General features: G+C 37.9%; 1 protein-coding gene across 3 annotated transcripts in view; it reads left to right on the plus strand.

Annotated features, from left to right (window-relative positions):
• Positions 1-22,661, plus strand: part of ARHGAP6 (Rho GTPase activating protein 6) — a 640,778-nt gene that overhangs the window by 511,494 nt on the left and 106,623 nt on the right. The window lies entirely within an intron of this gene.

The following is a 22,661-nucleotide window of genomic DNA, read 5'->3' on the forward strand; positions in this document are numbered from 1 at the left end:
GAAACCTTGGGTCCTGGTATTCATGTGGATTTTACTTTGACACGTGCTACCTATCTAGAGATTGTTGCAGACCACATAAAGCCTTTTTCAGCAGGATAATGTACCTTGCCAAATTGGTAACACTTTTCTGGGATGGTTTGAGTAACATGACAAAGAGTTTAAGGTGTTCACTTGGACTTCAAATTTTCTAGATCTAAACTGATTGAGCATCTGTGGAATGCGCTGGAACAACCAATACAATCCATGGAGGCCTCACCTTGCAACTTGATCGACTTAAAGGATCTGCTGCTACTGTGTTGGTTCCAAATACCGCATGACACGTTCAGATGTCTTGTGGAGTCCATGCCTCCATGCCTCGACACATCAGAGATGTTTTGACAGTACAAGGGGGACTTACACAATATTAGGCAGGTGGCTTTAATGTTGGGGCTGATCAGTGTAGAGTTACTGATATTAAATGGTTCCTCCAAGACTCACTTCAGTGCTTTGAAATGGTCATGGTGCCTAGAGTCTGTATTGGTAGTATTTGCTTTGATATAAAAATTAACCCCATAGCTGCTGGAGGTATAATGTTACCTCTGGCAGTGTCACAGGGCTGTCAAACCCAAGATTATTCAGTTTGTGCTTTCTATAAGTTACTAAAGGGTTTATTTGTCAAAGCGTAAATTTTGAGAATTGACAAAAATTATTTACTTTTTAGCCAGATATAGCTGAGTTATATAGCTAGGAGTAGGAGTGTTCTTCCATGTTGGCTATTCTGACTTCAGACTTGCAATTCCCTTGTCAATTGTCCTGTGCTGTCAGTTTAGCGAATAAACCCCCTAAACATTTTAGTAGAGTTTATGGATTACATTGTAAATTGAGGTGAGGTATAGAGCAGAGTTGGGATAGTTTTTTCTTCAGTTTAGTACTTAGTATCACAATTCATTTGAATTAACTCACTGTTCAGTTGAGCCTTTTAAAATGTATGTTTATAATTTAACAATTGCAAAAACAAAAGTACAGAATATTAGGAATATGATAAACATTTTTAGGATTTTAGTCTCCATCACAGCGTAAGCATGTGGAGGTTTGGCTGAATTTATTAACTGGCTTATTTTCAGAGAGCAAAATTGGATAAAACAAAGATGTTGACCAAAGAATTAGGCCAAATTATAAGTGTGGTGTGGGGCAACATCCAAACCATAATCTAGGCTTCTACAATTCTACATACTGTAACAGAACTCTGTCTGAACCTATCTGATATTAAACAACAATTTGAATACCTACTTATTATGATTGTCAAAATGTATATTGTTTAAAAACATCCTATTTACCTATTTACAGTAGTGAGCAACATTTTAGGCAGGTGTAAAGTAAGAATGAGTTCAAAAATAGAAAGGTTAATGGTTTACTTTTATCAATTAGCAAAATACAAAATAAGTGAGCAAAGGAAAAAATCCCGAACAAATCAATATTAGGCGTGACTACCTTTGGCCTTCAAAACAGCATCAATTCTAGGTACACTTGCACAAAGTCAGGGATTTTGTAGACATATAACCAGGTGTGTGATTAAGTACCAAGCAGGTGCTAATAATCATATACCATATGTTCTAGACTAGCACAGTTCTTTGTTGGAAGGTCTGTGAAAACAGAAACACATACCTGCATATGTTATTCTGTGTAATAACAGAAAATTACACCTTTTCATTGCATTAGATTATTGTTGCAGCCTGTATTTCACTGCTGATTTGATCTGGATCCTTGGTCATTTTTATTGTCCCAAAGATTATACAACAAGATCACCTTAGATGCCAGGTGGGCTTCAGAAGACTGAGGACTGAGGCTCCATTCAAGAAGTAAAGGCAAAAATAGAGGACAACCATTTAATGGACAAACTGATGGCTTTGCTTTACAACATTATGGTAGTTTTCATAAGGTGTGGAAACGTTGGGAGGCTTACACTGCTTGAAGAACAGGTTGGGAGATCTGGAGATGTATCTTGTGGTGGGTTTCCAATTGCCTATTTATTTTTTTGGTTATTACTTTTTCTTTCATCTTTTTATTTGATACGAATTGCACACTCCACCAAAAACAAGTACAGTACACTTACAATAAAAATTATTGATATAGACCCAACATATTTCACAGTGCTGTACAATAGGTAAACAAGACAAAATTTAATTCTAACAAAACACATATGACATATGGGAACAGTAGGTGAAACAAGTCCTTGCCGAAACAAGCTTACAATCTAAAGAAGCATGGCAGTTATTACAGGTATTCTCAAAATCTTAATGTTACAGGATTGTTGGCCCTGTTATCCACAGTTTGTAAAATTATGATATCCATTGGATCAGTGTTTTATACTGCCATTTTGCCTATTCACATATAAAGAATGGGAAAAAAAAACTGTGTACTGGTGTACCTAAAATATTTAATACTGTTTTGAAGGCCATAGGTGGTCACACCGAATATCGATTTTTATCCTGTTCAGTCACTTTGTATTTTGTTAATTCATAAAACTTCCTAAATCATTTGCACTTTTACTGTATGTAAAAAACTGAACTACTACCAATATCAAGAGAATCCAATGGAAATCTGAGCTGGGTCACTCAAGACATGCACAGAGCTGGTCTGAAGATGCACTGTTTGTAGTAGGTCCAAGCAGAGTCATCTCATCATGTGACTTCCACTCACAAGACTTCTGCTCTTCTTGACCGGATACTCTCTTAACTTACTGTCTTAACCTATCTATAGATTCCTTGAATAAGGTGTCCTTCCAAACTTCATAATTTTTTAGAACATTTTTTGCACTTGGTTCTTTGTATACAGTTTGTAACACAGTGACCATGTTGATATTATGGATGCATCTTTTATCATTCATTCAAATGTATTATCCTCCTGCTACCTTTCATATCATTGCACATTGGACGACCCCTGCCGGCACATGGACCGGGTAAGTACCATTACAACAATTTCCTGCCCTTCCTCCTATCCTTTGTACTTTGATATGGAAGAACAATAATAAATATGTATGAGTCTGAATGTCTGAAAGCAATTACTCTACTTGCTGACTATCTCAGTAATTTTAAAGAATTGCACATATTTTAGGAAGGTGTTATCCTGATGACAGGCCTATACAGTTCTCACACCACGACAGTCCTTACTTATGTTTCCTTGACTTATGTGTGAAAGTCAGCATGCATTCAGGAGAACTGAATACCAAAGTAAGTGCAAAGGTGGACTACCTTAAAGGCAATGCATCCTTTGCATACTAAGTCAAACCTTCAACTTCTAGAAGGGCAGCAGTGTGTGTTTGTGTGTGTATGTATTTAATAAGTGCATATTTCAAAAGCTTACATTTTTTTAAGGACAATGATCAAAGAGCAGTCTAAATCATGAAAATAAAACACAGCTTTAATCTTGAGACGTGTTTATAATATGTTTTGACTCTGGTATTAATATGCCTGTTATTGCAAAATAAAATTGTCTTCAACTCTCTCTATGGATCATTTTATATTTAGATACACATGTAGGGTAGGTATGAAATTACAAAATTCATATGTTCTTCCAGGACTTAAAACACATGGTTTCGAAATATGTTTCAAAAATGTTTAAATACATATGGTGTTCTGCAGATCCACTAGTTAAATCTATATAACTGAATGTCTTATATATGACATAAAAATAACCAATAAACTGAATCTTATAAGACTCAAGAGAAATCAGTATACCAAAAACATATACAGGAAATCAGCATAAACACTATGCATAAACATAGTATAATGTAATACAGTGTGTATATAGTAAATAGCACTATATAGGATTGCACTCACAAGATATTGGAGTGATTATGTGCATAAGAGGTGCCTTCCCCCCCCCCCTTTATTTGGGGGCTATTTCCCTTCCTGGTGTCTCCAATACATTTGTCTCCAGAGGCACCCTCCAACAGGGGGGTAAGTAAAATACGCTTCTTTTATTAGAAGGAATATACAAATAAGGTCCAACGCATTTCTTTCTTTCAGGGACTTCCTCAGGGACCAATTATTAAAAACAATGAAAACCGTAAGGTACAAAAATAGCAATATGTAAACATAGCATAGTGTAATACAGTTTGTATATAGTAAATATCGTTTATTTACTATATACACACTGTATTACATTGTGCTTAGTTCATTTATATTATAGGAAACAGCTGATTCCCTGTACATGTTTTGGTATACTGTTGTATTTAAAGAGACACTAACACATGGATACTAACACAGGAATCTAACACAGATAATCACACACCAGTTAAGTATTTCTACATTGGTGGTGGGACTAGTTTATATATGCTGTGCAGGGCTGTATTTACCACAAGCCAACAAGGCATTTGCCAAGGGTGGCACATTCAGGGGGCGCCAAAAAACACCACCCCATGCTCCCAAACAAATACTTGTTTGCCTCATCTTGGGGCTGTCCTTCTTATGGCCCCCCCGAGGTGTTAAACTACTAATATTCTATCCAGGCGGCAAGGAAGTGTTGTCCTTTGCTCTTCTTGCTCTCTCACACTCTGTGAGTGAGTGTAGCTGTCAGTGCGTGTGTAGCTGTCAGGGCCGGACTGGCCCACCGGGATCCCGGTGGGCCGTTGGCACTTGGGGCCGGGCAGACACCTGGGTCTGCTGGCGGCCGCTGGGGGAGGTCTTCTGGCGGCCGCTGGGGGAGATCTGCTGGCGGCTGCTGGGGGAGGTCTGCTGGCGGCCGCTGCGGGAGCTGTTCTGGCTATGCTCCGCAGCGCGCAGCTTAATGAGACCGCGGCCGGAATATGATGTCATGTCATGGTATATGTGTGTGTGTCATGGTGTGTGTGTGTGCCTGTCTGTGTCATGGTGTGTGTGTGTGGTTCTGTCTATGTCATGGTGTGTGTGTGTGTGTCATGGTATATGTGTGTTTCTGTGTCTGTCATGGTGCATATGTGTGTTTAAAAATAGTGTTTTTGCTCACCTTTTTTTCCCCCACGCAGCGTGCTGGTCTCCCCTCGACTGGCCCTGCCTCTATGACTAAGATCATCAAGCTTGATGATCTCAGCCAATCCAATGCTTTGCCATAGGATTGGCTGCAAAACGTTACACCAATCAGCCTCTCCTCATAGAGATGCATTGAATCAATGTATCTCTATGGGGAACGTTCAGCGCCTCCAGAGTGTGGAGGCCCTGAATGTAGGTGCACTGACACAGGAAGCACCTCTAGTGACCGTCTAAGTGACTGTCACTAGCGGTGTCACTTTGAAGCAATGTAAACACTGCCTTTTCTCTGAAAAGTCAGTGTTTACGTTGAAAAGCCTGTAGGGACATGTTATAGACACCAGTACCACTACATTAAGCAGTGTGTGTGCGTCTGCTAGTGAGTGAGCTTGCTTGCATGTGTGTGCCTGCTAGTGAGTGAGCTTGTGTTATTATGTCAATGAGCTGATGTATATCAGTGAGATTGTTTGTCTATGAGGCTGTGTATCAATGAGCTTGTGTGTGTCATTGAGATGTCAGTGTCTGCATGTGAGTATGCTTACTGTATAATTAAACGTTTTACTCTGAAAGGACCAATATATTATATTCAAAAAGATATATATATATATATATATATATATATATATATATATATAAACAAATGGAAGCTTGGCACTCTCCTCCAAAAATAATTAATTATATCACATGTGCCTGGGTACAAATTGCTGGCGTCAGATATATATACTCATAAATGAAAAAAATCAAAATGCACTCACAGGTCTTCAAATTAGTGGACAAATTGGTGCTTTATTTGGTCATCAAAAAAGTGTACAAAAATCAATCGACGTTTCGACCCTGCCGGGTCTTTTTCAAGATCTTGAAAAAGACCCGGCAGGGTCGAAACGTCGATTGATTTTTGTACACTTTTTTGATGACCAAATAAAGCACCAATTTGTCCACTAATTTGAAGACCTGTGAGTGCATTTTGATTTTTTTCATTTATGAGTATATATATATTTATATATATATATTACTCAATCATCTGTCATCTGGGGTGGTAAGATATAGCCTTAAATATTACATACGGCAATATATGGCGCATTGACTTATGGGGCTGGCATAACATTTTTTTCCAGGGCTGCTTTGTATCCCCAGTCCGGCCCTGGTAGCTGTCAGTGTGTGTCTGTGAGTGAGTGAAAGTGTGTGTCTGTCAGAGTGTGTCACATCAGTGAGGATGGTATGTCTTTGAGTGTGTGTCAGTGTTTGCCTGTCATTTTATGTGTATGAGGGTGTGTGTCTGTCAGTGTGTGTCTGTCAGTGAATGTGTGTGTTGGTTAAACTGTGTGTGAGCCAATGACTAAGTGTGTGCCAATGACTGTGTATCTGCAATTGAGTGTATCAATGAGGGCCTGTGTCTGTCAGTCAAAAAAGTGGCCTTGACACGAATTGGGGGGGTGGGGGGGGGGGGAGCCCGAATTTAGTTGTGCCTAGGGCAGCACAAATACAAAATACATAACAAAATACATATATATTAGAATACATCACTATATATGTTATTGTTGTACTAATAAATGAACATTTTATCTTATATTGTAGAAATAATTTCTAATCACACAAAACTGTAACTTTTTTTTTTCTTAGTATGCTGACTTCTCATTTGACTTCTTACCTGGAACCTCTCCACTACCAACACTGGAAAGCCAGAAGTAGGAACTCATGTTAGTTCTCCTGAGCTTAGTGCTGTATTGCAGGGCCCATATAATTTACTGAGAGCAACCCGTTGATACTCTAAGCCAACCTGTTATATAGTTTTGATAAAACAAAACTTTTTGCATAAAATAAATGGAACTCACGGTCGGTCGACAGCCAGTGATAGGCTGAAGTAAGCATAAGCAGCAAACAGGCACCTGTGGACACTAGTCCCATGTTAAAGTTTCAACAATGGATTAACACTAGACGGTAAAAGTTCCAGGGGACACTAGGCACCATAATCACTTGAAATGAAGTGGTCTCGATGCCCAGACTGATTCTTGAAAATAACAGTAGAGCAGAAGAAAAACAGCACAAAACAAATGTTTTGAACCAGGTCTCAAGAATGTTACTTGTAGAGACCATTAATGCAAAACATCAGCATCAGAGAGCTAGGAATATGATCAGAACATGTTTGGGGTTGTCCCTTAAAGTGAATTGAACAAAGTCTTCTTAGCGTCCAAAACTGATATCCTGAAATAGACACGCTGACGTATATCTTCACTGGAGCCTTGGGAAAGAAAGGCATGCACTCTCAGTATAGATCCACTATGTGCTGTTTAGATTGAGATATAATGTAGACTTTACAGAAAGGAGACATTGTAGATCTGTGTCTGAAAGAAAAAAAAAAGGTTATCCAGTGTGCTAAGACATTGTGGAGTTAGCAGGATAAACGTTGGTACTGTTTCAGAAGACACCAGGCCACCTACAAAGCAAACATGAGTCATACAATTTTACTAGTTCTTAGAGGAAAGAGTTAAAGTCGCATTAACTTAAATACAGATTTCTTACCATCTAAATTCTTATTGGTGCCATAGTTGGAACTTGGCTGTTTAATACTATACTTCAAACATCCAGAGCTCCCTAAAAATGAGAAACACCAAGGGTAAAATGAATGGCAATGGTATGTATTCACCAATTAGTGAATTGCAGTAAATAGAAAACCAAATTACAGAATTGAGGCTGAAATAGTCACGCTGTAATTGTAGTTACCGTACTTTCTATACTATACAATTTTGTACTCAATGCACTAATTTATGAGTAAATAATAAGAAAGTATTTAACCAGGAAAGGTACATTCAGATTACCCTGGTTTTGAAGAACATTCTGGGGTTGAGACTATTTCACAATTTAATGGTACTCATTTTATCTACCTTAGAAAGATGAAGGGCTGAGTCAACCCTGCTGGGATTTAAACCTGTGACCCAAGGGTTGATCAGATTCTACTGATGATGACCAGCCTTTAAATTAGAGGGAATTAAAAATCTCTAAAATTGACTTTTGCTTATTACCATGCTGAATAATGTAAGTGATGTTGGAGCGGGAGATGTCGCCATATCCACCTCAAACTGACATGCTCTGGTAATATGGCATTAGACATTTAGACACATGATATATTCAGACAGTGAATACATTTTTAAAGGGACACTGCATGCTGGTAGTAGTCCCTATTTTTAAAGCATTATAAAAATACTGCCTGAAAATATGCAATATATATATATATATATATCCACACACATGCAGCAGCTAAGATAATCTACAAATCAGGCTATGTTATATGATCTTATCCAATAAGCTTGCAGAGCAGGAGTTTATGTGATATGCTGTTCAGGACAGTATTAGCTCTATTCATCAACTCTTTTCTAAGTGTAAAAATATGAAATTAAATGCTTGTAGCATGTCCTGTTTAAAAAAAATCGAATAGAATTGCTTACTGACTTGATGCAATTAGTAAGAGTATTCAAACGAGACACTATAATCAATCATACATTGTAACAGTCTCAACTGTGAGGACTGATTTATTGCTTATGTAAGTATTTTACACCTGTATTAAAGGATAAACAACCGTGTTGTGGCATGCAACACCACTTGCTGATCAAGGCAGCTACAAACCACTAACAACTAGTTTTCTGCCATCATGCCCACAACTTGCATTATCATATTTTAAATAAACTTAAAAGGGAAGCTATCTCATACCTGTGGTCACGTAGCTCTGAGGCAGATACCCTCCACCCTTCAATGAGTCCTAGTCTAGACAAGAGTTGGAAATAATTATTCTCGGAACTTTCCGTTAGCTCCACTGGACTGCATGCAGTTGGGATTGGTAAAGACACAATGACATTTGTTTTTGCCAGTCGTAACCCAACAGAAATAGTGACGTCCAACAAACATTTTGGTCCCAGTTAGAGAATTTTAAAATAATTAAGTAATGACTAGGTGTAATAGAAAAGTGGGCACTGTTCGGTAGCCGTAGATAAAATGTCATGATAGTTGTGCTAACATCCTGATTTTTCGGAGTGACTTGAAAGATATTTGCTCTTCGGAGATCACAAGATCAGGTCCCCCCAGCCCTCAGCCCCCAGTACAGCTGTAGCATTCTTATTTCTGTCTTTTATATGTTGTTTCAACTCCATGTTGTTGAATCTTAAAGGTCCTAGTATTTCCTATTTTATCAGAGATGGAGAAATGTAAGAATAGTAACTTTAACTATGCAAATGCTGCTGTTTCAGTAAACCAGAATGTCGAGCTCTAATCCCAAAAGGCTCATTGATATGACATTCAAAAAACCTGGAGTTTACAAAGGCCTGGCACAGTCAGGATTTATATAATATCAGAATATTTTTGGTCCTTTCCTTGAATATATTTTTAGGCCAACAATCAAAATCATTATATTTATTATTTGATATACAGTTTGAAATCTAATGTCTATAATGTATGTTTTCTAAAAGGCATTGTCTTTTTTCCTGTAATCTTCCTCTGACTTATCCTAGATCTGTGTGTTTCTATGTGTACATAGTACTTGATAAGATTTTTGCATGAACATTTCCAATGATTTCATATTTTTGCATAAACTTTTGGAATTATTTTTTTCAAAATATGGAACTGTCAAAAATATATTATATAATAAAAAACACATGTCAATATATCAAAATATTAAAACATTTTTCACTATATTAAAATCTTATCCAAAAATATTAAACCAGGGCCATAATGTTTTAAGTGATTGACAATAGAAGCACATATCTAATAACCACTGATGTGGTAGATATTGTATTAATTGTATTTTCACTACATTTAACCCGGTAATGCCTTCGCCAGGTTCTATGCCATCCCACATTAAGTGGGTTAAAAAGTTGTTATGGTTGCATATAATGCCATAACTGGTGGCAGCTTCTGAACCTGACAATACTTACCTACCCCAGTAATCCGATTAGGGGGGACTGTCTGACAACTCATCGTTATATAATAATAAAAAGGAAATTTGATTTATATATATATCAAAATGCAGTCAGAATGAAATTACACATACATATTTTTTTTTAATTACTTATTTTTATTTAACCCTCTAACTTTAAAAAAACATATAAAACCTGGACAGATGAGCTACTGTTGTTCTTGGGAAACTTCAAAACTGTTTCAAAAAAGTAAAACCTATCACGACGGTGATATCAACAGTGCAAGTGTAGAATGTGTGTGAAAAATGCAAAAAAGAAATATGAACGCTAATTTTGGCAAGGGTTTGTGACTAAGTGGCTACTAAAAAAGGCTGGACATAACCCATTTTGGAATGCCCTGGGTTGTCTACTTTTGCAAATGGTATGCAATGATCAGGTTCATGTTCATTCCTGGGCTGCTATACGGTGCCAAATGCAGTATAGGCCAGCAGACCAATCTGGCAAATTTTTATGTGTAAAAACTGAAAAAGGGAAAGCCCTATATTTTACCCCGTAACTTTCCAAATCCCATAAAATTTGTACATAGGTGGTCCTGTTTTACTTGTGAGACATTGCTGGACACAAATATGTGTACTTTAAGCAGTATAAAGCTAACAGTATTATGATATTCACAGTGACAATGCTATGCAAAACTAAGAATGCACGCAATGCACGCTCTGTGTGAAGCACTGTTAAATCAACTTCCATCCATGACCTATTTATCTCACACTCCCTAAACCTACTTGCACTAACAGAAACATGGCTCTCTCCCTCTGATACTGCTACCCTTGCCTCACTATCCTTTGGTGGTCTTCACTTTACCCACAACCCAAGACAAGCTGAGAGTAAAGGTGGTGGTGTACAATTTCTGCTTTGACACCACTGCTCCTTTAAAACTCGCCACCCCCCTTCCCTTTCTTTCCCATCATTTAAAATTCATTCAATTTACCTTTTCAAACCCTTCTCTGCTAACATTGCCGTTATTTATCGTCCCCCTGGTTCCCCTCTCCTCTTCTTTGACTACTTTGCTGCCTGGCTACCCCACTTCCTCTCTTCTAATTTTCCATCCCTAATTCTTGGGGACTTCAGTATTCCCATTAACCCACATTTGACCTCAGCAGCCTCTAAACTACTTTCAATTACTTCCTCCATCGGGCCATCGCAGTGTGCTAATTCTCATGTAGCTAGCAATAACCTCAACCTCATTTTCTCTTATGCATGTACAGTATCTAATATCTGCAACACTCCATTTCCTCTCTCTGATCACCACCTCTTATCATTTGCTCTCGAGTACCCCCTCACCCCACAACCTCAGCCTAACTCCCCTCAACTCAGGAGGAACCTTAATTCTATTGACCTCCAGCAGCTGATATTGATTCACAACTGCTATCCATCCCTTCCCTCTCCTGTCCCTTACTGGCCATCTCTACATATAACACTACCCTCACATGCACTTCGAGGAGGGCACCCCCCCAACCATGCCATACTAAATCAACACGCTACCTGCAAAGATGCTCCTGTTGTGCTGAACGCTCCTGGAGGAAGTCTTGAACCCAGTCAGACTTTCTCCATTATAGATTCATATTGTGTTCATACAGAGCAGCGCGTGCCCTCACCAAACAGTCATACTTTTCTATCTCATTAGTTCATGCTCCTGCAATCCCAGGTGTCTCTTTGACACCTTTAACTCTCTTCTTCGCCCTGCTGTGGCCACCCCCCAAACTAACCTTACAGTCGATAGCTTTGCATGCTAATTTACCGACAAGATTGAACAGCTAAGGAAAGAATTCTCCCCACCTTGCCATTTTCTTTCAACCGTACGTAGATCATGGCTTTCCTACCCTTCAGACTTTCTCCCCGGCTACTGAACAAGAGGTGGCTGTGCTTCTCCTTTCCTCTAGTCCCACCACTTGCCTGCTTGATCCTGTCCCATCTCACCTTATCAGATCTCTTTCCCCTTGTCCTGTGCCTTCCTTAACACACATCTTCAACTGCTCTCTCTCTTCTGGCGTTGACCCTGCTGACTTCCACTGTAGTACCTATCCTGAAAAAAACATCTCTTGACCCGTCCTCCCACTCTAACTATCGTTCCATATCCCTGCTCCCTTTTTCCTCAAAGCTTCTGGAAATACTTGTCTTTGCCCGTGTGTATCACTTCCTCAATTCCAACTCTCTCCTTGACCCTCTTCTATCTGGCTTCTGCCCTCTCCCCTCTACTGAGACTGCTCTTATCAAAGTTACTAGCGACCTAATCGCAGCTAAATCCAAAGGCCACTACTCCATACTAATTCTTCTTGACCTCTCTGCTGCCTTTGACCCCGTTAATCATGCTCTCCTTCTTCAAACTCTTCAATCACTCGATCTCTGTGACTCTGTCCTCTCGTGGTTTTCATCTTATCTCTCCCAACACTCATTCAATGTCTCCTTTTCTAATGATAGTTCCTCCCCTCGTCCTGTCTCGATTGGAGTCCCCCAAGGCTCTGTTCTTGGTCCCCTTCTTTATACTGCCTCTCCTGGCAAACGTATAACCTCTTTTGGATTCCACTACCACCTGTACGCTGATGACACCCAGATATATCTCTCCTCCCCAAACCTCTCCCCTGCCGTCCTGCAAGGTGTCACTGCTTGCCTATCTTCCATCTCTGACTGGATGTCCTCCCGCTTTCTGAAACTCAATCACTCTAAAACTGAGCTCCTTTTCTTTTCTCCTCCTAATACTGAGCCTCATCTTTTGCTCTGCCTTAGTAATTAGTAATTTCCTGCATAGATTATTCTAACCCTCTCCTGATTGGTCTTTCCAAAAGCCGTATTGTCCCTCTACAGTCTGTAGTGAATTCTGCCTCCAGACTGAATTTCCTCTCTAGTCGTAACCCATACCTATAGAGCACTGAACAATTCTAGCCCCTCTTATATCTCCTCACAGATCCATAGGTATGCCCCTTCTCGGTCTCTCCACTCTGCCTGTGACCTTCTCCTGTCCGCTGTACGCACCCGTATGGCCAGCTCACGCTTGCAAGACTTCTCGCTGGCGGCTCCCTTCCTATGGAATAGCCTGCCTATCAGACTCTCCCCAAGTCTTCAATTGTTTAAGAAGTGCCTTAAAACTCATCTTTTTAGGAAAGCTTATGGCCTCCCAGACTAACCTCTACCTTACATACATGTCTCTTACTCTCTCCTAAAGGGCAACACTCTACTCTCTCCTCCAGCTCTGCATCATTCCCACCTTATTTGATTGCTATTTCTTGTCCTAATGTGTTTTATACCCCACCTCCTATAGACTGTAAGCTCGTTTGAGCAGGGACCTCTTCAACCTATCGTTCCTGTAAGTTTTCTTGCAATTTATAGTTAAATCCCCCCTTTTATAATATTGTAAAGCGCTACAGAATCTGTTGGCGCTATATAAATGGCGATGATAATAATAATAATAATAATAATAATAAGAAGAAGAAAATAAAATTTCTTAATTTCTAATACTTTTTTATATTTTATTCATATTAAATTATGTTTCATATATAAATATTTGATGTGAAATGAAAGCCCGGTTTTCCCTGAACAACATGATATATAATAAATGTGGGTGCATTTATTATGAAAGAGGTAAATTATGATTGAACAGACATACATTTAAATTCCAGGTTTTGTCTCAACCAGAACCTCTACAATTACTTCTATCTTTAAGGGATTAATATTAATACACATTGTAACACATGTTTATATAGTTAGTGGGGTTTTTTATGCATTTCTAAGTCTTTATAGCTACTATACAAGTTATGTTTTGTTTTTATTTAATTTGTGAGTATAACTTAATCTCTAAAATACCTACAATTTGACTATGTTTCACTCTTGTTGGAAATTAGTATCTTGAGCATGCCATGGTGGTTATGGTGCTTGGACTGCTCCTTTAATAAGTTGTAATATAATAAAATATACTACCACTTGGGTGTTTCATTAAATTATTTGTCTTTTCTGCAGATGGGTCATAGAGCTGCCACTAGCTTTATTGAATTGGCATAGGGTGCTTGGAATATATTTCTCCTCCCTACCCCTGAAAGCAAGATAATGTAGTGGGTTTAAAGGAACACTATAGTGTCAGGAATACAAACATGAATTCCTGACACTATAGTGCTGATGTGGCTGTTTAGGTGACTAGACACGCACCAATCACACTAAAAAAGATAATTTTACTCACCTTTTTTTCCATGCCACACTGTTCTCATCCGCAGCTGTCCCCGCCTCCATGGCTGAGATCATCAGTCTTCATGATCTCAGAGACTATTGGAGGCTATTGCACATGAGCAACAAAAACATGTATTCAATGCACTTCTATGTGGAACATTGGAGACACTGAACGTTGACGCACATTCTGCGGCACTGGATATGGAAGCACCTCTAGTGACCATCTCAGTGACTACCACTAGAGGTGTTAGTAGGCAGTAATGTAAACATTGCCTTTTTCTGATAAGGCAGTTTACATTGAAAAACATAGCATATGAGGGAAAAGACAAAATATTTATATCACCCAGGGAACACATTTTCTGTGCTCTAACACTACACTATAAAATGAGGTTACAAAATTATCTATTGACCACTTTATCCTATCTCACTGATTTTGATGACTTATTAATGTGTATTCCTTCACTAATTATGTTTTGGTGATTTTTTTGTTGTTGATGTGATTCCCTTTTGCCGTTTATAAAATGTGAAAGCATATCTACATTGGTATTAATAATAAGATGAGAAAAACCACATGACGGTGTGATCTGCTGTTGTATACCTTTGAGAATTGGACCAGTTTAATCAGTTGCTACACTGTCTTTAATTAATGCAACTTTCAAAAGAAAGGAGTCAGTGGCTTTATCAAGTACATAAATTTACTCTCTATTTATTTGAAACCGCATCTAAAGGAAGTGCACCGGAAGCTCCACAGGAACAGATATGAGTGCTATATTATTATTTGGCAGTTGAATTATACCTTTGTTATTAAGCCAGTAACATTATAAAGCAATTCTTTCATTGAATATCAATGTACAGATGCTGCATTGTGTTGCAACCACACGTCATAATTTTAGGATTGCCATCTGGCTGGTATTTTTTACCAGCACAACTGGTATTTGAGGCTGCCTGGCTGGTTAACAAGTGTAGAGAGACTCAGATGGAGGTTAACAGGTGGAGAGAGACAGATCATGGGGTTTAACAGGTGGAGAGACACAGATGTAAATTAACAGGTGGAGAGACACTGGCCATGGGGGTTAACAGATTGAGAGAGCTACAGATCATGGAGGTTATAAAGTGAAAATAAACACACAGATGATGCGGGTTAACAGGTGAAGAGGGACACAGGTGGGGGTTTGGACTTCATGAGAGATACAGATGGGGGTTGGACAGTACGAGACACACCGATGGGGTTTTGACTATGTGAGATGGGGGTTGAACAATGTGAGAGACATATATGGGGCTTTGGTAAGGTGGAGAGAAACAGATGGGGGATTTGGAACAAAAGAGAGACCCAGATGGGGATTTGGACAGGTGGAAAGACCCAGATGGGGATTTGGACAGGTGGAGAGACACAGATGGGGATTTGGACAGGTGGAGATACCCAGATGGGGATTTGGACAGGTGGAGAGACACAGATGGGGATTTGGACAGGTGGAGAGACACAGATGGGGATTGATAAATGAGGAGAGGTACAGATAGGGGTTGGAGTATGGAGAGGTGAGATGAAGAGAGATTGAGGAGGGTAGTACATTATGGAGACATAAAATAAGAGGAGTTGAACAATTACATCTTTTAGAATACATTACTGAATTAAAGAAAAACTCAGTTGATTTTTTTCCCCTCCACTATTTATACCTCCGCACAATGTATTTTCTTTTCTGCACATCTGCAAACTTGCTGTATGTAGCCCTTGCAACCCATCCCCTCTATCCCAGGCACAGCCTTTTAGTCTGTGCTGGGATATACTCCAGTCAGGGACTTCTCACTGAGAAGCTTCTGTGCTGGAGCCATGATCACAGCTTTCCAATGCAATTCAATGAGCTCTTTGAGAAGCATTGGAAGGGGGAAGGCTGGCATGCTCTATCAAGGTAACGAAAGCAAAAGAAAACTGTCACTCATGGAGCCGGGAGGTGTTTGGCATCCACTTGTAAAAGTGCTACTTTCTTTTTCTTTTTTTTAAATTGGCACATTTATAAACTTTTTTATTTTTAAATGACAAACTCCATACACATAAAGCACATCAATAAGCACTGCGTGCTTAAATACACAAATGCAATCACCCAAAGCAACATCAAAAAAATTGCAAAATTCAAGTCAGAAATAGCCATAGCAGAGCTGGAGAATGTTTCCAAATCCATTACTTTGCCTACAAATCCACTACCTTGCTACATACAGTTCTTCTAACAGAACATATGAGATGCAGGTTAATTTCCTTATTAAAAAAATCAATTCATGAATACTTATGTACTTTTGAAATATGTTGATAGGGCTAAAAATATAGGAATCCATCAGCCTGAGGGATCATTTATCACTTCCTGCTGGACATTGGTCTATAGCAGATTGGGAAATTGTGCATCACTTCCTGCGATACATTAAAACGGGCTCCACCTTACAAAAAGCTTTGATATTTCTTAGAGTTAATTCCAAAGAACTACAGCCACAATCACATTTCAAAGAGATAGTTCAACCCCTCGGAACTGTCTTGTTTTCAAATATACAAGAGTTTCCCACAAATTACTCACTCATATAACTATTGACATCACATGACACAAATGTTATGCCTGTACGATTGCTTAGTTAAATATGTGGAGCTGCTACTTCGTCATGTGTTTGCCTACCAGAGAAACCAGAAGATAGAACCAGAGAGAGAACCAAAAATGACCTAGATGTATTGAACTCCATACTTCTCAATTTACACAGCGCAGTTCCTTTAACTTGCATGATCTTTGACCCTTTAGATGTTACGTACCTGCAGTTCTATAATGTTTTACCAGGACGGAGCTCGCAGAGAAAAAATAGGGCAAATAAACCAAAATCAAATGTGGGCCACAATGCAAAACTCCTGTAACTAACTTATTCATTAATCATGAGTTTTATAGCGATTCACCAAGTTTTATCTTGATGAAAGGCTGAGAGGAATAGAAATGTAAAAATATTCTAAATTGGGCTTAGAACCAAAAGAGGCCCCTTGAGTGAAAGCACATTTTTCAGGCACAGTTATTTGTGGTTTCTAAGTGCCCCAAAACAAAAATAATTGAATTAGAGATTAACCTTGTCTTGCAAAGTAAACATAATTATTCATTAAGAATGTGAACATTGTTAGGGATGTTACATAGCTCATAGATGTACACGTCACACATCGTCATCATCAAAGAATGCTCAGCTATGAAATACCAGGTATGTGCTGTACACAGTTTTCTTCCATTCTAAGTGAATTAATATGTTCAGCCTCTCTCAATTTTTGACATTCGGATACATGTGTTGCAATGTCCCTTTAACAACCACTCTAATTTTAAATGTAGTAACAAACTACAAATCTATGAGGTTAATTAAAAGAAGACTCCAAGCACGTTGAAGTGGTTATGGGACCATGAGATTCCAGTGACCCACCCCCCTTCCACTCCCTCTATTGTTTAAGACCAGTTGGGTGACACCTCCTACCTCCACAAAATCCTATGAAGATCTGGAAGGTTTCTATCTGAGCTAAGCCCAGTTAAGGAAAACTAATGGAATCTCGTGTTAGCAGCTTCCAGCTCTCTATAGGACTTAATGGAGCTGGGGAACAGCAGAACCCAAGTATATGAAGTAAAACTGTTTTAAAACAGTTTAACTACTTGCAAAGGGGAGTGGAAGGCCAGTCCTAGCACCATAACCAATACTGTTTACTGTAGTGGTTATGGTGCTTAGATTTTTTCATTAAAGGGACACTATAGACACCAGAACAACTACAGCTTATTGTATTTGTTTTTCGTGAGTATAATCATTCCCTTCAGGCTTTTTGCAGTAAACACTGTCTTTTCAGAGAAAATGCTGTGTTTACATTACACCCTAGGGACACCTCCAATGGCCACTCCTCAGATGGCTACTAGAGGTACTTCCTGGGGCACTGCTATACTGTGTGCTGTACTGACATTCAGTGTCACCACCCTCTGCATGGAGACACCAAAATTTCCTCATTGATTCAATGCATCTCTATGAGGAGATTCTGATTGGCCAGGGCAGTGTTTGGCTCCATCGACCAACCCGCCTCGTTGGCTGATCAGCAGAATTGACAATCTTAGCCATTACAGTGCTTTCCTATGGGAAAGCATTATGATTGGCTGAGATCATCACTTGTGATAATGTCAGCCAAGGAGGCACATGAGGGGTCAGTGCCAGCACCAGCAGACTGGAATAAAGTTGAGATTGTAGTATATTTAGGTGGGGGTTAGATAGTGTTTTACCATTGTAGGATCAAGAATACATGTTTGTGTTCCTTACCCTATAGTGTTCCTTTAACCATAATGTGCAATAACACATTACACACAAATTCCAATCAACATAAAATAATGAAACTAGAACAAAAGTAGTTTAATTCTTTAAGATGTTCCTACAATTTTGCACCAGTAATTTAGTGAGTTCTTCAGAAATGTCTTCAAGTTGTGGCCATGAGAAGGTGCTAAAAGTGTGACGTTTAAACAAGTCTATTGTAACTATTTCAGGAAGCAATGTTTCTATCCATTGCATGGCTCTGCATAGCAGTATACGTATGTGATAAATGTTCTTCCTGTGTGTTTAGAGAATTAATCACTAGGGGATATGCATGGTATGGGATATGTGTATATGTATATACTATGTAAAGAAACAAGGTGCGCTGAAAGATACGCTTAACTCCTTTAATATTGAGAAAGCGCTTAATTAATAGATAGATAGATAGATAAATAGATATATTAGATAGATTTAGAAAGCCAGAAATTACATTTAAGTATAACCGCAATGATTCCTTAAGGGTTTAGCTGAGTCAGTGCCCAGACATCTTCTCAGTTAAACTAGCCTTAACTCATTCTGTCTTCTTATTCTGTCAAATCTGTGAAAGAATAGGGCAGGGAGTTGGGAACAACACTGTAGATTTGCAGAACATTTTTTGAATTTTATAAATTATAAAACAGTTGGAAATGTACTAGAACTTGGCGATTTGATGATTTCTGTCTTTTACTAAGGTTATAAGGCAACTCTCTCCTCCCTCTATTCTTTTTCCTAATAATTCTATTTATCAAGAAATTCCTTTTTCCTTAATCATATTTTTTCCGATTCATAACACAGTCTAAAATCTCCTTTAACAGCATGATAACACAGTACCTACAAAAAAAAAAAAATTAACCGTACAGCTACCTATAACAGAACACAATCTGTGATGTTCCATGGTAACAATTGAGTGCATCTTGTGAAAGCAACTGAGTAGATCAAGTTAAATGCAAAAGAAACATCAAATGTTCTTTAGAAAACTAAAAGGGATGTTACCCGACCCTTCCAACATTCTTTAGTCTATTCCTAAAAAGGAAAGTTTGCACAGCTACAGCCCAGCCAAGAGGCACGGAGTCCTGTGTATGGATTTTCACTTTATTTTCTTTTGTTTTTATAAAAACCCAATTTTTAGGTTTGTTTGGCTGATAAAGTATATTTGTGAGACCAGCGATTATGATTCCATATATTAATGAAATGGCATCAATTTCCTGCTATCAGTAACGCTATGAAATGAAGTGAGTTTTTTTTTTTTTTGCTGCTTTTCTTTTTTTTTTTAAGCAAGGATCAAATCTGCAGCACATTTTCAACGTTTGTAGTGGTGAATAAGTACTCGATCTTTCTCTGGAATTCACAGATAATTCAGGCTGAGCTTTTCATATGCATGTGATGAAGACTTTAATTGTTTTTCTATTTATTTCTAATTGGAATACAAGTAATATTTATATGTAGATATCACTATGGCCATATTTGAAAGCTAAAGAAGAAGACATATCTAGTTGATGGGTAAGAAACAAGCGGTTTGTGTTATTTTTTACTTTGATTGATGGTTGTTGTGCTGTTTTATAACAAATCTGTTTGTGTTGTTTGTTGACTAGTGTTTGAAATTTGGATCTTTGATACTAAAGAAGCCGCTTAATAAGAGTTGGAACTGGCTTTTTCTAGCATTCTTGAGTTGAATGAAAGCAGCAAATGAAATGTTAAATAATGTCTTTTTAACTGTTATTTTTGACATAAAGCATACCACTGTAACGTACAAATATTACACAGATAAAGATCTGATATACAGTAGCCTGGGGTAATTAAACTGCAAGGCATAATTAAATGTGTGTTCAAAGTATTATAATTAACTACAGAGGAGACTGACAGTCTGGGAAATAGAATATAATTTGTTGTATACAGATAAATTATAGAGCATGTTTCAATCATGTTCACTCAATAAAAAGGCGGAAGAACATTGTTTAACCCCTTAGGGACACACGACATATGTGACATGTCATGATTCCCTTTTATTCCAGAAGTTTGGTCCTTGAGGGGTTTAAGGATAATCAGTCCATTTCTGTTGATGGTACATTTGTGTTTGGTCGTTTATGATGTGTGTGCTACATTTGGCAGTTGTGTACAATATAAAAAGTCTAATGGTCAGTATTAATTTATATTACTCTGAGGTCGTCTACATGTATGTTTTTCAGTGCGAGCCATCGCGTTCTACACCATTTGTGTATATAATTCCAATCTTTTTTTATTTTATGATAACCAGGGGATCTTTTTGTTAAATTGCATATTGGGTGACATGAGAACAATACAGGAGAATTAGAAAAAAATATACAGAAAAAAAAAGGCCACGGAATTAGAGATTTCATTACAACTTGACTGCTCTACTCTAATTTTGAAATTGGTTCTTAAGCAGTCACATATTACTGTTTAGTGAATATAGCTCAATGTTTGAACTAAATCAGAATCCTTAAAACTGTCAAATAAATTGCTTTTGGGAGTAGCACCTTAAGGTAGTACATTTACACATTAGATTAAATCTTTAAAATGTTATATTGTTTACTAAACTTTTTTTTACTTATTTAACACTATATTTTTCATTGGAGCAATTTTTGTATGGGGGGGGGGAGTGAATGGGGGGGGGCCTCTACCTCTTGAATAATAACAGCAAATAGTATTATACCCACATATGGACTTATTTTCCACATTACGCTGCCAGTTTGGGAAACTAATCTTCCAAAAATAGGTGTAGTTTCTTCACAAATATCTCTGAGCCAGTTCTTCACTGCTGTTATCCTTACTATTTATACTGTTATTCCTAAAAAATATTATGTTTCATCCCTTTCAAACTATTCCGTTTTGCTGAGAAAATTATAAGAAAATAGTCTGTCAATGTCTTACACCTTTTGTAATTATTATTTTATTAGTTTATTATTTATATAGCGCCATCAGATTCCGTAGCGCTGCACAATAAATAAACAAATACATTAAAGTATAATCTGTATGTGTGCCCGGTGTGGGTTTTGTGTGCATACTAATTGATTTTTATGACACTCAGTTTGTGATGTCTGTGGTATTCTTTTTCCTAGTTTAGGGGGAAGGTCCATAGTTGTCTCGGCTTAGTCAAAAAGTATATTGGAACATCTGTTTAAATGGAGATTAATAAAGCATATAGAGTCAGCATGTGTATGCTCTTATAAATTGTGGTGCAATGCCATCGCTCCCTACCTTAGGCCCATATTGTAGAAAAAAAAAACAACCAATAAAGAAGTATTAACAGTGACTGACTGACAAAGACCAGGGCAGTTAAATGGCTAAAAATAGTGTATTACAATTAAAACACCATAGTAATATCTGAGGTAAATTGCATCCACAAACGCAAGTTGATTGCAGGCAGAACAATAAAATGTAACGTTAGATGGACCTTCTTTCTTTCAGCTTCAAAATCAATAATTCATGCAGGGCAAGAAGAGAAGCAAACACATAGTGCAAAAATGTTATATTACAAACACACGTTTAATATATATTGTACTCACAAAACGATAGTACTTTGTAGGCACATAAAAATAATGCTGTAAAGTTGACCTCCACTACGGTCTTTTCAGGACTACGTTAATGCAGCAATAATGAAGTTCCAAAGAATTAAAGTTAAAAACAATATTATTATATATCTCCACTATTGTTTTCTGTGTTTTTGTATATATTTTTAAAGACCACGACATGTCAAAACATTTTCAGGTCCAATAGATGAAATAGCAGTCATTGATAATATTATCACTTTTCAGAAAATTAAACAATTAAACAAGCAACTCGTATTTGCCATTTTTGATATGATACTTCCTTGTCTTTTAATGTTAAATAAGAATTTAACAAATGGACTCACAATTAAGTTTAGTCCAAGCAATGCCAGGGCACACAGTGCATTTGAGGAGAAAAAACAGAAATGTATCTCTTTCTTGTCTTCTCTCTATGGTGATTGACAGGTGAAATGGAAAGGTTTATAGCAATGACTGACGGGGAACCAAGACGAAGGCACTCAGTTCCAGGATAAAGCAGTTGATTTTTACATTTAAAGGGACACCGTAGGCACGGTAACTGCTTTATCTTATTATAATGGTTATAATGTCTAGAGTCTCCTAGTGTAATCCTTCCATTCAGACAGTAAACCATTTTTAATGTTATAATGCTAAACTAGAGTCCCCAGCATTTCATACCCTCTTTGTTACTTGGGCTAATGAGGAAG

Source organism: Pelobates fuscus, chromosome 1 (assembly GCF_036172605.1).
Source record: "Pelobates fuscus isolate aPelFus1 chromosome 1, aPelFus1.pri, whole genome shotgun sequence".
Classification (NCBI taxonomy): Eukaryota; Metazoa; Chordata; class Amphibia; order Anura; family Pelobatidae; genus Pelobates; species Pelobates fuscus.